The 12,500-nt window shown below is 36.1% G+C and overlaps 1 protein-coding gene across 3 annotated transcripts in view; it reads left to right on the top strand.

The window, feature by feature from the left end:
* Nucleotides 1-12,500, top strand: part of mid1 (midline 1) — a 72,751-nt gene that overhangs the window by 436 nt on the left and 59,815 nt on the right. The window contains exon 1 of one of the 3 annotated variants that reach the window (XM_079880969.1): nt 9,170-9,287. The exons of 1 other annotated variant lie outside the window; for it this stretch is intronic. The gene's annotated coding sequence lies outside the window, so the exon portion shown is untranslated. Of the gene's footprint in view, nt 1-9,169; nt 9,288-12,500 lie in introns of those variants that run through there. One more of the 3 variants, XR_013822253.1, reaches the window with a different exon arrangement.

The raw sequence follows: 12,500 nt of genomic DNA, 5'->3' as shown, positions 1-12,500 counted from the left end.
CACTTCATAAACTCTATAGATGACCTTTAAACTCAGAGTAGCTCTTCATTCAACAACTGACTGAAAATACTTCTTACATATCATACAATTATGAATGCATATATAAAATTAATATTAATATATAAACTAAGTTTAAAATGTCATTTACATATACATAGGCTACTGTATAAGCAACAACATACAGTATGCATATGTGTGTGTATAATTACAGTAAACTCAAATAATATATATACAGTATATATATATATATATATATATATATATATATATATATATATATATATATATATTATGTGTAAATGTAACCAAAAAAATATTTTAATTTAGTTTTTATTTAAATTATTTAACAAATATGATAATATATTAATACATGTATATGTAAATATGTGTAAATAATGAATTGATATATTTTTTCTTAAATTTAAATTTTTGAATTCACTGTAACTATATATATATATATAGTTACAGTGAATTCAAAAATAATATATACAAATATATAGTTTTATATATTCATTATAAGCTGCATTTACATATATTTAAATGTAAAATCTATTTAAATGATATAATAAGTATAAAATGATATAACTATTTAAAGATTATTAAAAGTGATAAATGATTGGTTTTCATGTCAGGAGAGGTAAACTAGGGAAGTTTCCAGGCTCAGTTTAGTTTAGTGCAGTTGTGTTTGCTTTATGACTGTTATACTGGTCAGATTTGTTCACTGGTTCATGTTTCATCCCACACGATCCTGAGTGACACGTGAAGCAGCCAATCACAGTTCAGCCTGCAGTCACGTGACCTCGCACGTCATCTGTCACATGTCTTCTGAAATCGCTGATGCACAGTAACAGACTGGTGGGAGTTTCGGCGGGATCTTCCCTTTCTTTGAGCTTTTATAGGACGTCCTGTAATTATACAGCAGTCAATCTGTGCTTGAAGAATTCACTGTTCTCTCAGAGCTGCGCAGAAACACTGCATTTACGGGCACAACTGTGACAGATGTGGTGCATAAAGTGCTGGAAAAACTATGAGAAATGCTGAAAAGTGCTTTTAAACACTGCGTCATCTATTTAAATAAGCCAATGTTTGTGTGCATGCATGCTGATGCTTATTAGTGTATTGTGTATTAGAGAAGACTGAAAGAATGGTGTTGATTAAACTCTCTGGAGCTCTTCTGTCATTTTTGACCGAAAAATGTTTTTTTTTTTGTTTTTTGTTTTTTTTAAAGATTTTTTTCTTCATTGGAATAGTATGAAACTTGGTAAATGTGTTCTGAATGGTTGCTACTAGGCTACTGTTAGGGTATTCTGAATGGTTGCTAAGGTGTTGCTACGAATATGCAAATTTGTTCTGAATGGTTGCTACTAGGCTACTGTTAGGGTATTCTGAGTGGTTGCTATGGTGTTGCTACGCAGATGCAAATGTGTTCTGAATGGTTGCTACTAGGCTACTGTTAGGGTATTCTGAGTGGTTGCTAAGGTGTTGCTAAGAATATGCAAATGTGTTCTGAATGGTTGCTACTAGGCTACTATTAGGGTATGCTGAGTGGTTGCTAAGGTGTTGCTAAGAATGTGTTCTGAATGGTTGCTACTAGGCTACTATTAGGGGTATTCTGAGTGGTTGCTAAGGTGTTGCTACGCAGATGCAAATGTATTCTGAATGGTTGCTACTAGGCTACTGTTAGGGTATTCTGAGTGGTTGCTAAGGTGTTGCTACGCAGATGCAAATGTGTTCTGAATGGTTGCTACTAGGCTACTGTTAGGGTATTCTGAGTGGTTGCTAAGGTGTTGCTAAAAATATGCAAATGTGTTCTCAGTGGTTGCTACAAGGCTACTGTTAGGGTATGCTGAGTGGTTGCTAAGGTGTTGCTAAGAATATGCAAATGTGTTCTGAATGGTTGCTACTAGGCTACTATTAGGGTATTCTGAGTGGTTGCTAAGGTGTTGCTACGCAGATGCAAATGTGTTCTGAATGGTTGCTACTAGGCTACTGTTAGGGTATGCTGAGTGGTTGCTAAGGTGTTGCTACGATGATGCAAATGTGTTAATTATTTCAGTAATGAAAATGTTTCTTTTTCTGGTTTTAGTTTCATATTTTAGTATTTCTGATGATTTCACAGACATAACTGAGAAAACAAAGCAGAAAATTCTGTTTATATCTAATGTCTCAAAATAAGCGTTTGATGGCAGTAACCTGAGGAACTCTGCACTGGTAAACCCACGTGTGTGTGTGTGTGTGTGTGTGTGTGTGTGTGTGTGTGTGTGTGAGAGAGAGAGAGAGAGAGAGAGCGTGTGGGTGTAACATCTGAAGCGGTGACTAGTTACATCTAACCGGCTTTATTTCTACAGCACTTTATATAAAACAGAAGCTTTACAGGGATAGACAGGGAAATAACAGAGTTAACGTTGCAAAATTCATCATCTAATTCTATTTAATCTGTAAAGCAGCTCCAAAAACCCGTTTTAACATAAACAAATGAATAAACTTAATGTCATGTATATTTGTCAGTCATGCAAATGAAACAGGTGAAATATCTGTAAACTGTGTTGTGTTGTAAATACACAATAACAAGTTTTATAGATTTATTATCAATAAATCCAATTAGTTTCAATCTCAAACATTTGATCTAATTCCACATTTAACCACATTTATACTTTTTAGCTGAATGACTGTAATTGAACTGTTAAATATATTAATAAATTGTTGAATAAATACATTTAAAAAAATGATTATTTTTGATTATCAAAATAGTTACATAATAAATGATAACATGATTTTTTTCAAGTACAGAAATCTGACCTGTTTAAAGATAAATCCTTTTTAAAGTTACAAAAGTTATTCAGAGAAGTGAGTGATTGTTTGTCTTTTGTTCTTTGATTGACATTAGAAACCCAGACGGCATCAGGAATATTAGGCTACTGTCACTTTAAGAGCTGCACTGATCCAATATACTGATACACGTGTGTTTTCTTTCTCAACTGTTCACATTCACTTAAAGGAATACTCCGCCGTTTTTTAAACAGGGCTTATTCACCTTCTTTCCTACATTTAGATAGGTGGGCAAATGCATTTTTGTCTCAGTGCATGCATTGTTTTAGTTTGACAGGGTCGGCGCTAGCTTAGCTTAGCATAATGAATGGAATCCTTTGTTGCCAGCTAGCATGTCCTGAGTAAAATTGATATAAAAAAATGAAAAAAACCCACCTAATTACTTCTTGTGGCCTGCGTATTCACAACAAGTACAAATAGTGATGCAGATTAACACTAGGCGATTTCCTATGCAGATATTGACTTGGGACTATATTAGGGGGAAGCACAGGCGAAGCACTGCTACTTGGGCGCAGAGATATCACGCCCAAGTAGCAGTGCTTCGCCTGTGCTTCCCCCTAATATAGTCCTTAATATATAAGTCAAAGTCATATAAGAAATCGCCTAGTGTTAATCTGCATCGCTATTTGTACTTGTGAATACGCAGGCCACAAGAAGTAATTAGATGGGTTGTTTTCATTTTTTATATCACTTTTACTCAGGACATGCTAGCTGGCAACAAAGGATTCCATTCATTATGCTAAGCTAAGCTAGCGCCGACCCTGTCAAACTAAAACAATGCATGCACTGAGACAAAAATGCATTTGCCCACCTATCTAAATGTAGGAAAGAAGGTGAATAAGCCCTGTTTAAAAAACGGCGGAGTATTCCTTTAAGATATAACTGACTGTGTTCACGAGGACACTTGAGATATAACTGACTGTGTTCACGAGGACACTTGAGATATAACTGACTGTGTTCACGAGGACACTTGCCAAGACGGGCCTTTTGACATAGTTTAGTCTGAATATGTGTGTTTGAGCGCAAGAAGACGTGACAGAGCTCGTTTCAGTGTTAGTGAACAGTGTTGAACAGATTCAGTGTTCGCTCGCTGTCAGACGCAGATTTCTGTGCGCTTCAGTAACGAGTAATGAATTAAGTTTCACGTCTTCATGCGCTTGAATATGTCAGCTGTCCCGAGTATCGTTCATGTCTGTTCACATTCATGTTCTCACAACATTGCTTTGTTAGAATTCATTAAAATGTTACCGGCCAACTAGCGATTGACTGTTTCACTTTCTCGCCAACACTTTTACTCGGTTTTGGTGCTTGACAAGTGTTATAATGATATACCCATCATTATATATATATATACACCCACATATTATATCATATAGGGATGCACCGATATGAAAACTTTGGCTGATGCTGATCATTTTTTTATATTTGAAATATAAGAATAAATCTAAATCCAAATTTTTATATTATTTTTGAGAGCCTGATTACAAAAACAAAAGTATCATCAAGTTCCAAGCACACAATTATTATGATGTTCTCATTATAATTTTATGTAGCCGATATGACAGACTTGCGCTGACCGGTGTACTTAACCATATTTTCCTTTTTGAAGTGATTCCAATCATATTTCAAGCAATTCAAAACCATCATGTTGAACAGTGCACATCTGAAGCGTCTCAGCTGAAGGAGATTATACATTATTTATCGGCTTTAATATATTGGACAAATTTTCTTATCGGGCCGATAACGATAACATTAAAAATGAACATATACTGGCCGATACTGATATGGTGGCCGATATATCGTGCATCCCTAATATATATATATATATTTACAACCTTTAGTGTTAGATGTGATTAATCCTGATTCATTGATTTGACAGCACTTCTTGTAATCCAAATGCATGGGAAATGTATATGCAATTCCCAAACATAAATCTTAAGTTGAGTTTGATTGCAGAACGTTGTGGATGAGCATTCTGGCTACAACCGGTTAAACCTCAGTCTTGAAGTCGACTACTCTCCAGGACATCCGTTGAGTTCCCTTTTCACGGCCTGTTCTAATCTCGCACGAAGTGAATGCAGTCTGGCATGAGTTCAATGCAAATGAGCGCTGGGAACGAGAGTCCGTTCTTTAGACACACACTCATGCTGTCAGGTCCTTCTAACCTTCTGTTAATGCCTTTGTCCTAATTAGCAAGTGTGTGAGAGCGCAAACGCTGTGAGTGGCAGCTTCGCCAAACCACAGGAGTGAGAGAAAACACAGAAACATCAGATTAATAAAAAGACAAAAGCTCCGAGCCTGAAACTGAAGCTGAAACTGCTGGAAGTGTTTGGATTGGGATCTCGCGTCTTTATAAGGAAGATTTGCCAGGATAGCGTCACGTTTAGCATCTGCTTCTCAGTGGAAGGTGTTCCAGAAGCTGACGGCTCAGAAATGCTGGATATGAGGAGGAGCGTTTGTTGATAATCATCAGTCTTTCATTTAGAAGCATGAAACTGTTTTCTTTCCACGGTATTGGCCTCAGGCTTTCTGCTCAGGGTTTGTGTTAAATGCCCAAACCGTAAGTATTAAACCTCACAGACTTCTACAGTTACCATGCTGTCCTCATTCAACACTCTCTTTTGCTGATCAGTTTAGTCTTGTGGATGCAAATACTTTATTTTATATTTTTTTATTCATGTGCCATCTTTGTAATTATTCGTGAAATTTACTAGCAATCAAAGTAAATCCTACACCAGTTATTTTCAGTGAACGCTAATACACAATACAGTAATAAGCATAAAAACACATGCACACTAAAACATGGCTTATTTAAATAGATGACGTGTGTTTAATAACATGTTCAGCACTTTTTATTGACATTTGACTCACAATAGAGTTTGTCTCTAATGCATGTTGCTCTAATAAACATATTCTGACACACAATACTCTAATAAGCATAAAATTGCACTGCACAAAAAAAAATACTTTTTAAGAAATGTAAGTTTTTTTTTGTTTAAAAAAATCCCCCTTGATTTGCATTATTTAAAAGTTCACCATTCAGATTTGCATACTGGATTCTGATTGGCTGTTCTTGATTGCATCTGTTTAACTGGTAACTGTTTAACGGCTAAAGAAAACATTGCATTTATCTAAAACTTGATGGTATTTTGTGCAAACACTGATATTTCCTTCTTCAGGAAATAAACATTTAGTGATGCAACTCCACTGCAACATTGCATCTGCAGGAAAAAATGTGAAATGTGGCTTGAGATAAACACCGAGAGTAACTCACTCCCATTTGAACTTTCCCTTCAATTCACAAACGACAGATTTTCATGATCTCATCCTGGAATGGATGTGGACGCTCAGCCGCGATGGGCCTTGAACACACACTTTAACCCGTGTTAGTTAGTGAGACAGTTGTGTTCACTGCTCCATCACTCAGTGAGACTTTGGTGTGTGTTGCTCTGGTTTGGCTGAAGGTCTTCCGACAGAATTAGTGTGAGGCTTGGAAAAAACGCATGATCCGGGCACAGATCCACAGATCCTGCGTTTGTGCTCAAACGTGGAACAATCATTATCACAATCCATATCAGATGGCTGGGGTATCCGTAACACTCGTGCTGAAGCGGTCGATGTTCTCCACGCTGAAAACAGTGAGGATGAAGAGTTTCTGCTGAACTCGTCTGACTTCAGGCGGCAGAAATTCCAGCATTCTTCAGTTTTACCGCAGACTCGGGAAAGAGCAGATCTCACAGCCGTCCACCAAAGTATTTCCACACATGCACACAAGCCTCTGCCCGGAAACACCAACGCTTCTACACAGAGCAGAACAAACGTTTGTTTAGTGAGGCGCTTGAGTTTCAGAAAGCAGACTCTCAGATTGCACAGCGTTAGTCTATAGAAGCCAGGGTTTCTCCAGCAACTTCTTGTGAACTTCTTCATTTGACAACTAACTACGCTAAACACACATTATTTCCATCACATCTCAGATTTAGTTTGATAACATCTTGTGGAAGAACTGACTTTTTAAAATTTATTTAATTAGTTCATTTCACTTTAGTGCATGTATATTTTTTTTTTTTTTTTTTTGCATCATTTGGCAAATTGATTGAAAATAATGCACAATAAAAGTGAATTTGTCTTTGTTTTTACAACATGCATCTCATAATTCATCTCACATTGTCGTTCGGTCAAACAAGCTAACAATGTTTCCATCCTAACTTTGCATAGAACACTTGTGAATAAAGCAGTCACATGTTCAAGAGAACAAAATCATCACTTTCTGGGAGATTGGTGCAAAATATGATTAATAAAAGTGTTAGTTTCTGAATGTGGCTGTTTCTCCCTCCATCATAAACGAGTGTCTCAGAGCGTCAGACGAAACACAGTAAACGCTGTCGTGTTCTCTAGCGTTCGGATGCTGGTGTTCGGGAACACACTCGTCTTCTGGAGGGAATTACACCAAATCATTCTGATCACACACTTTTCAGAAACTTTTAGAGATGCTGCGACGCCATTGGTCCACAGGTTACTCCAGTTATCCAATCACAGCTGACGCTGAGTCACATGAGGTTTGAGGGATTTCTGATTGGATAAAACAATTAGAATCTATGTGCAAGTGTTTTTTATGCAATATCCCAAAATGCACATAAAAATGGATGGAAACATGGCTAAAGATTATTTCCATCACATCTCAGGTTTATTTGATTACATCCTGTGGTAGAACTGACATTTTTATTTATTTAATTAGTTCAGTTCACTTTAGTGCATGTATATTTAATTTAAAAACTTTTTTTTTTTTTTTGCATTATTTGTCAAATTGATTGGAAATATTGCACATTAAAAGTAAATTTGTCTTAGTTTTTACATCATGCATCTCATATTTCATCTCAAGCTCTTCACCACTTCTTTCTTTGTAAACTAGTGCACTAAATTGTTTAGAATAGATTTATCAGAGGAAAAGTGTTGGGCTTTGGTAAATTACGCCACTGAGGGATAATGAGATGGTAATATCACACAATAATTGTTGAAAACTTTATATTTATTTCAGCTTAGGTTGTCATAGTTTAAAGCTGTTTTATTTCAGATTTCGATTGTGGATTTTCTTGTATTAATGTTGACAGTCTGAATCAAATCAAATCTAAAACGTGTCTAGGAAATATAAATGATGAAAGGATGATGAGAAGTTTCGAAGGCAAATTTGATGTGACCTTCATAAAACAGAAAACTGAACTCTGAGTTGAAGATGAAGATGAAGAAACAGTTGTTGAATGTGTCTCTCTCTCGCGCTGTAATGAGAGGAGAAGAGTGTAGAGTTGAGTAGAAATGCATTGATGAATAAGAATGTAATTCTGTTGTGAAAGCATCAGTTCTTCTTCCAGAGACTCTCAGCTGTCACACACACACACACACACACACACTGTCGTCACGTCACACACACACGATCGACTCGATGACTGACAGCCGTGGGATCTTATTAAACTTGTGTGGCTTTTCCTGTCATCGTGTGTTAAAGTGAAGGAAATACGAGTCTGTGTTTGCAAACCTATTTTAATCTGCAGTGTTCTTGATGTGCTTTCAAACTTGTATCACACTGCTGTTATTTTTTAATCTTTAATCTTTTGGTAATTTGTTAGCATTAGTTAACATGAACTAGAGTGAAACATACTTCTAAAGCATTTAATAATTGTAGTTAATGTTAATTCAACATTTAGCAATACTTTATCACAATGAAAAGTTGCAAAATAAAACCGCACGAGTCTCGCCGCGGAAGAACATTGTTTGTCTTGTGCTCGTGCTTCGGTTCTTCGGTTCTGTTTCTGACGCGATTTACCGCGAAATCAGTCCCGACTGCTTTTTGCACATTTTTATTAATAACAAGTTATTGTTCATATATATTATATATGAAGTAAAATAGTGTAGCTTTAATGAGCCCGAGCTAACATCAACTAACAATGAACAGTTGCATTTTTATTAACTCATTTCAACAAAGATTAATAAACACGAACTTTTCCACAGTTCACTGTGATCATGTTGAAAACAGCTTGTGATAAAAATGTTTCAGTTTTTTTCACTAGCTACATTTTTATTTTCATTCAAAGATCCAATTTATACTGTGATATATTAATATGATACAAGTTTAAAACAATGATTTGAAAAAAATAAAATGTATTTATTTCTAATCTAATGTTTTATTATTATTATTATTATTTTACATTTAGTTTAATCTTATTATTTATTTATTTATACATTTATTTCGGACCCCAGTTTGAAACCCCGCCCACACGGTCAGACGGCCCGCCCCCGTGCTCTGATTGGCTGGTTCGGCTGTCCGTCATCAGGCTGATAGAGCTGCAGAAACTGAAGCGACACACACACTGAAACACACACAGCTCTTTGACAGGCTGAAACTGGACACTGGCCGAAACTCTTAACCGTTTGCTCACTTTTATCAGACTTTCATCATGTTGCAGGTAAGAAGAAACACTGCATTCCTTCAGGCTGCTTTTCGAAGAAGTGATTTGTACTTTTCAGTGCTTTATTGAGGACAGACAGGGAGTTTTGAGGAGTTTTGTTGCAGATTGAGTCTGTGAAAGTCATTATTAAGGATCTTGACTTCATCAGTGGCTGGAAAGAGAGAAAGAAAGAAAGAAAGAAAGAACGCAGCGCCTCGGATGTCTTGAAGTAATCAGTGAAGTTTATCTCGGGACATTTCTCTTCTTTATAATATCTACCAATAGATGTCAAAGAGTTAAGATATCATTGGTGTCCTCAGTCCACATCAGCAAATAATAATGACTGAAGAATAGCGTTTGAGCGCCAGATTCTGCGCGTTTTATTAATGTGCAATGACAACTTGATGCTGATTTATTTAACAATGCAATAAAAATGCATGCTGTAAAATACGCAATTATCAAATATATATCAATATTTATTTGGACCAAGTGTCATTAAATTAAATGCAAAATATATATATATATATTTACATTTATTTTTATTCCAGAAACATGCAAATATACAAACATTCAGGAAAATAACAAAACATTCGTATGTAAAGTCAAATATCTAAAGGAAGTAATAAGAATCACTTACATGCATATGAAGAGGACAAACAAAAGACAAAGGATAAGAAGAAAATAAAAGATTAAGTACCCTACCCTACATTTTTATAGACAAAAAAAAAAAAAAGGAAAACAAAATTATATATATATGACGTGAGCCATTACAAAAGAATCGTTCATATTGTTTCATTAATCTATTACATTTTTTATTGCTAGTTAAACTAAATGCAAAATGCCAAATCTTAAAATGATTAGACTTGACAAGTAACACTTTTGATGATGTGTGTTGGTTGTCAAAGTCAAAGACTATAATGTGAAATGTGTGTGAAACTTCATGTATCCACTAAAAACCCCTCAAACACCAGTTGATCAAAAGACTCTGACGAGTGAAGTTCTGTGCAGAAAGTGTCCAAAACATGAGGAAAAGACTTTCATGCATCTGAACTAGTGGAATATCTTTCTGGTGAGATCAGGATGTGAAAAGCTTCTGTTATCATTTATCATGTATCATCTGGTCCGGCAGAATCTGCCAGTGATCAGCCCATGTGTTCAAGCGTCAGGATCCAAACTTCCACAACCGATTGAGTCCTGAGTTGCTTCTTTCACTGCATTGATCTGTCCATCGACTGGCACTGCTCGTCCTGCTTCAGTTTCAGGGCTCGGACTGTGGAAAGATTGATCTGTGAGATCAGGCCACGTGTAACAGTGACACATTATACTTGAGTTATGTAATCAGATTACTTTTGTCAAGTAACTAGTAAAGTAAGTAGTGTAACAATATTTCGCAATACAAAAATGCATCAATATGTATTGTGGATAGTTCACCCAAAATAAAAATTACTGTGTGAGAAAAAAATCAATTTTAGTGCCAGTACTACAATAAACTACTATATAAAATGTTGAATATGTATAATAATTGGGGATTTGTGTGTCCTGATGATGCCAAATGTCTGATGTTACCAGTAAAAAGTGGCCAATATTATTTTAAATATATCTAGTCAGTGAAAGAGTTCAAGCATATTCGTCTGAAATAATTGTGTATTTCAGCTTCAGAATCATGAATATGTTTATTCTGGTGTCTCTATTGTCCTGTATTGGGTTTATCAGCACCAAGTCCAAGAATATTCTTATTTCCAATGTAAAACCAAATTTAGCTTTTTAATCAACAGTATATTTTTTGTTAAGCTTTTATCATATATCTTGGAGTATCGCAATAATATCATATCGTGAGTTCAGTATCGTGATATGTATCGAATCGTGACTTGAGGGAATCATTACACCACTAAAAGTAAGGCATTACTCTTAAAGGGGTCCTAATGCCTTTTCACAAGATGTAAAATAAGTCTCTGATGTCCCAGTGTGTGTGAAGTTTAGCTCTAAATACCCCACAGATATTTTTATATAGAAATATCTTTCTAATATTTAATATATAATATCTAATATTTAATATATAATTTAACTATTATATAGTTAAAATTGTCACTTTTTGAGGGCGAAAAAAAAACACGTTTTGTGTGTATCCCTTTAAATGCAAATGAGCTACTGCTCCCAGCACAGGGGGCGGAGCTTCAACAGCTCGTGTCCTTTTACCTCACACACACACACACACACACACACACACACACACACACACGCACTGAAAATATCAAAAACTTTTAGCGTTTTATGTTCAAACCGAAGTCGGTCAAAGATGGAGACGAGAGACTCTGATGTGGAGTTATCTTCTAGTCATTGACAGCATATTCTGTCATGATAATCTATAAATCGTGTCCCGGGGGCGGGTTTTATGTAAATTTTAGGGTTGGTGATTCACTAACCCATGAAGAAGCTCACTGTAGTTCAGGGCCGTGCACAGACAGGGGCAGTGGCCTAAACCAAAAAAGGGGCACTAAGGGGGTGGTTGCTTGTTAACACAAATTATCCAGTTATTACAAAATATACAATTAAAAGAGAAGACAGCACACGCTCAAATACATTTTAGACTTTATTGTAGATGTTTTGATAGAACATCACAATTACACATTGCTGATAATAACAGAAACTATTTGCTGTTTTACATTTTTATATTTACCTGTTCCATTTACAGCAACACTTTTCTATTTGGTACCATGTCCTGAAAGATCTTAAAGGTGCCATTGCATGGATTATTTTATTATTTTAGAATGTTTCCTGGAGTGCCCTTATAATGTTAGTATGTTTTTAAGATCAAAAGTTATGAATAATGTTATAATTTAGAAATAAAAGGCATATTTCCTAGCCTGATTTTAGCCTCTGATTTGAGCGCTCTGTTTGAAGGGGCGTGTCTGCTGTGAGACTTCAGTGTAAACGCCCACTGCTGTGATTGGCTGCTGTGAGACTTCAGTGTAAACGCCCACTGCTGTGATTGGCTGCTGTGAGACTTCAGTGTAAACGCCCACTGCTGTGATTGGCTGCTGTGAGACTTCAGTGTAAACGCCCACTGCTGTGATTGGCTGCTGTGAGACTTCAGTGTAAACGCCCTCTGCTGTGATTGGCTGCTGTGAGACTCCAGTGTAAACGCCCACTGCTGTGATTGGCTGCTGTGAGGCTTCAGTGTAAACGCCCACTGCTGTGATTGGCTGCTGTGAGACTTCAGTGTAAACGCCC

The sequence above is a fragment of the Squalius cephalus genome (assembly GCF_949319135.1).
Source record: "Squalius cephalus genome assembly, chromosome: 9".
Lineage (NCBI taxonomy): Eukaryota > Metazoa > Chordata > Actinopteri > Cypriniformes > Leuciscidae > Squalius > Squalius cephalus.
The sequence above is the reverse complement of the archived record's forward strand: the minus strand, read 5'-3'. Positions and strand labels throughout refer to the sequence as shown.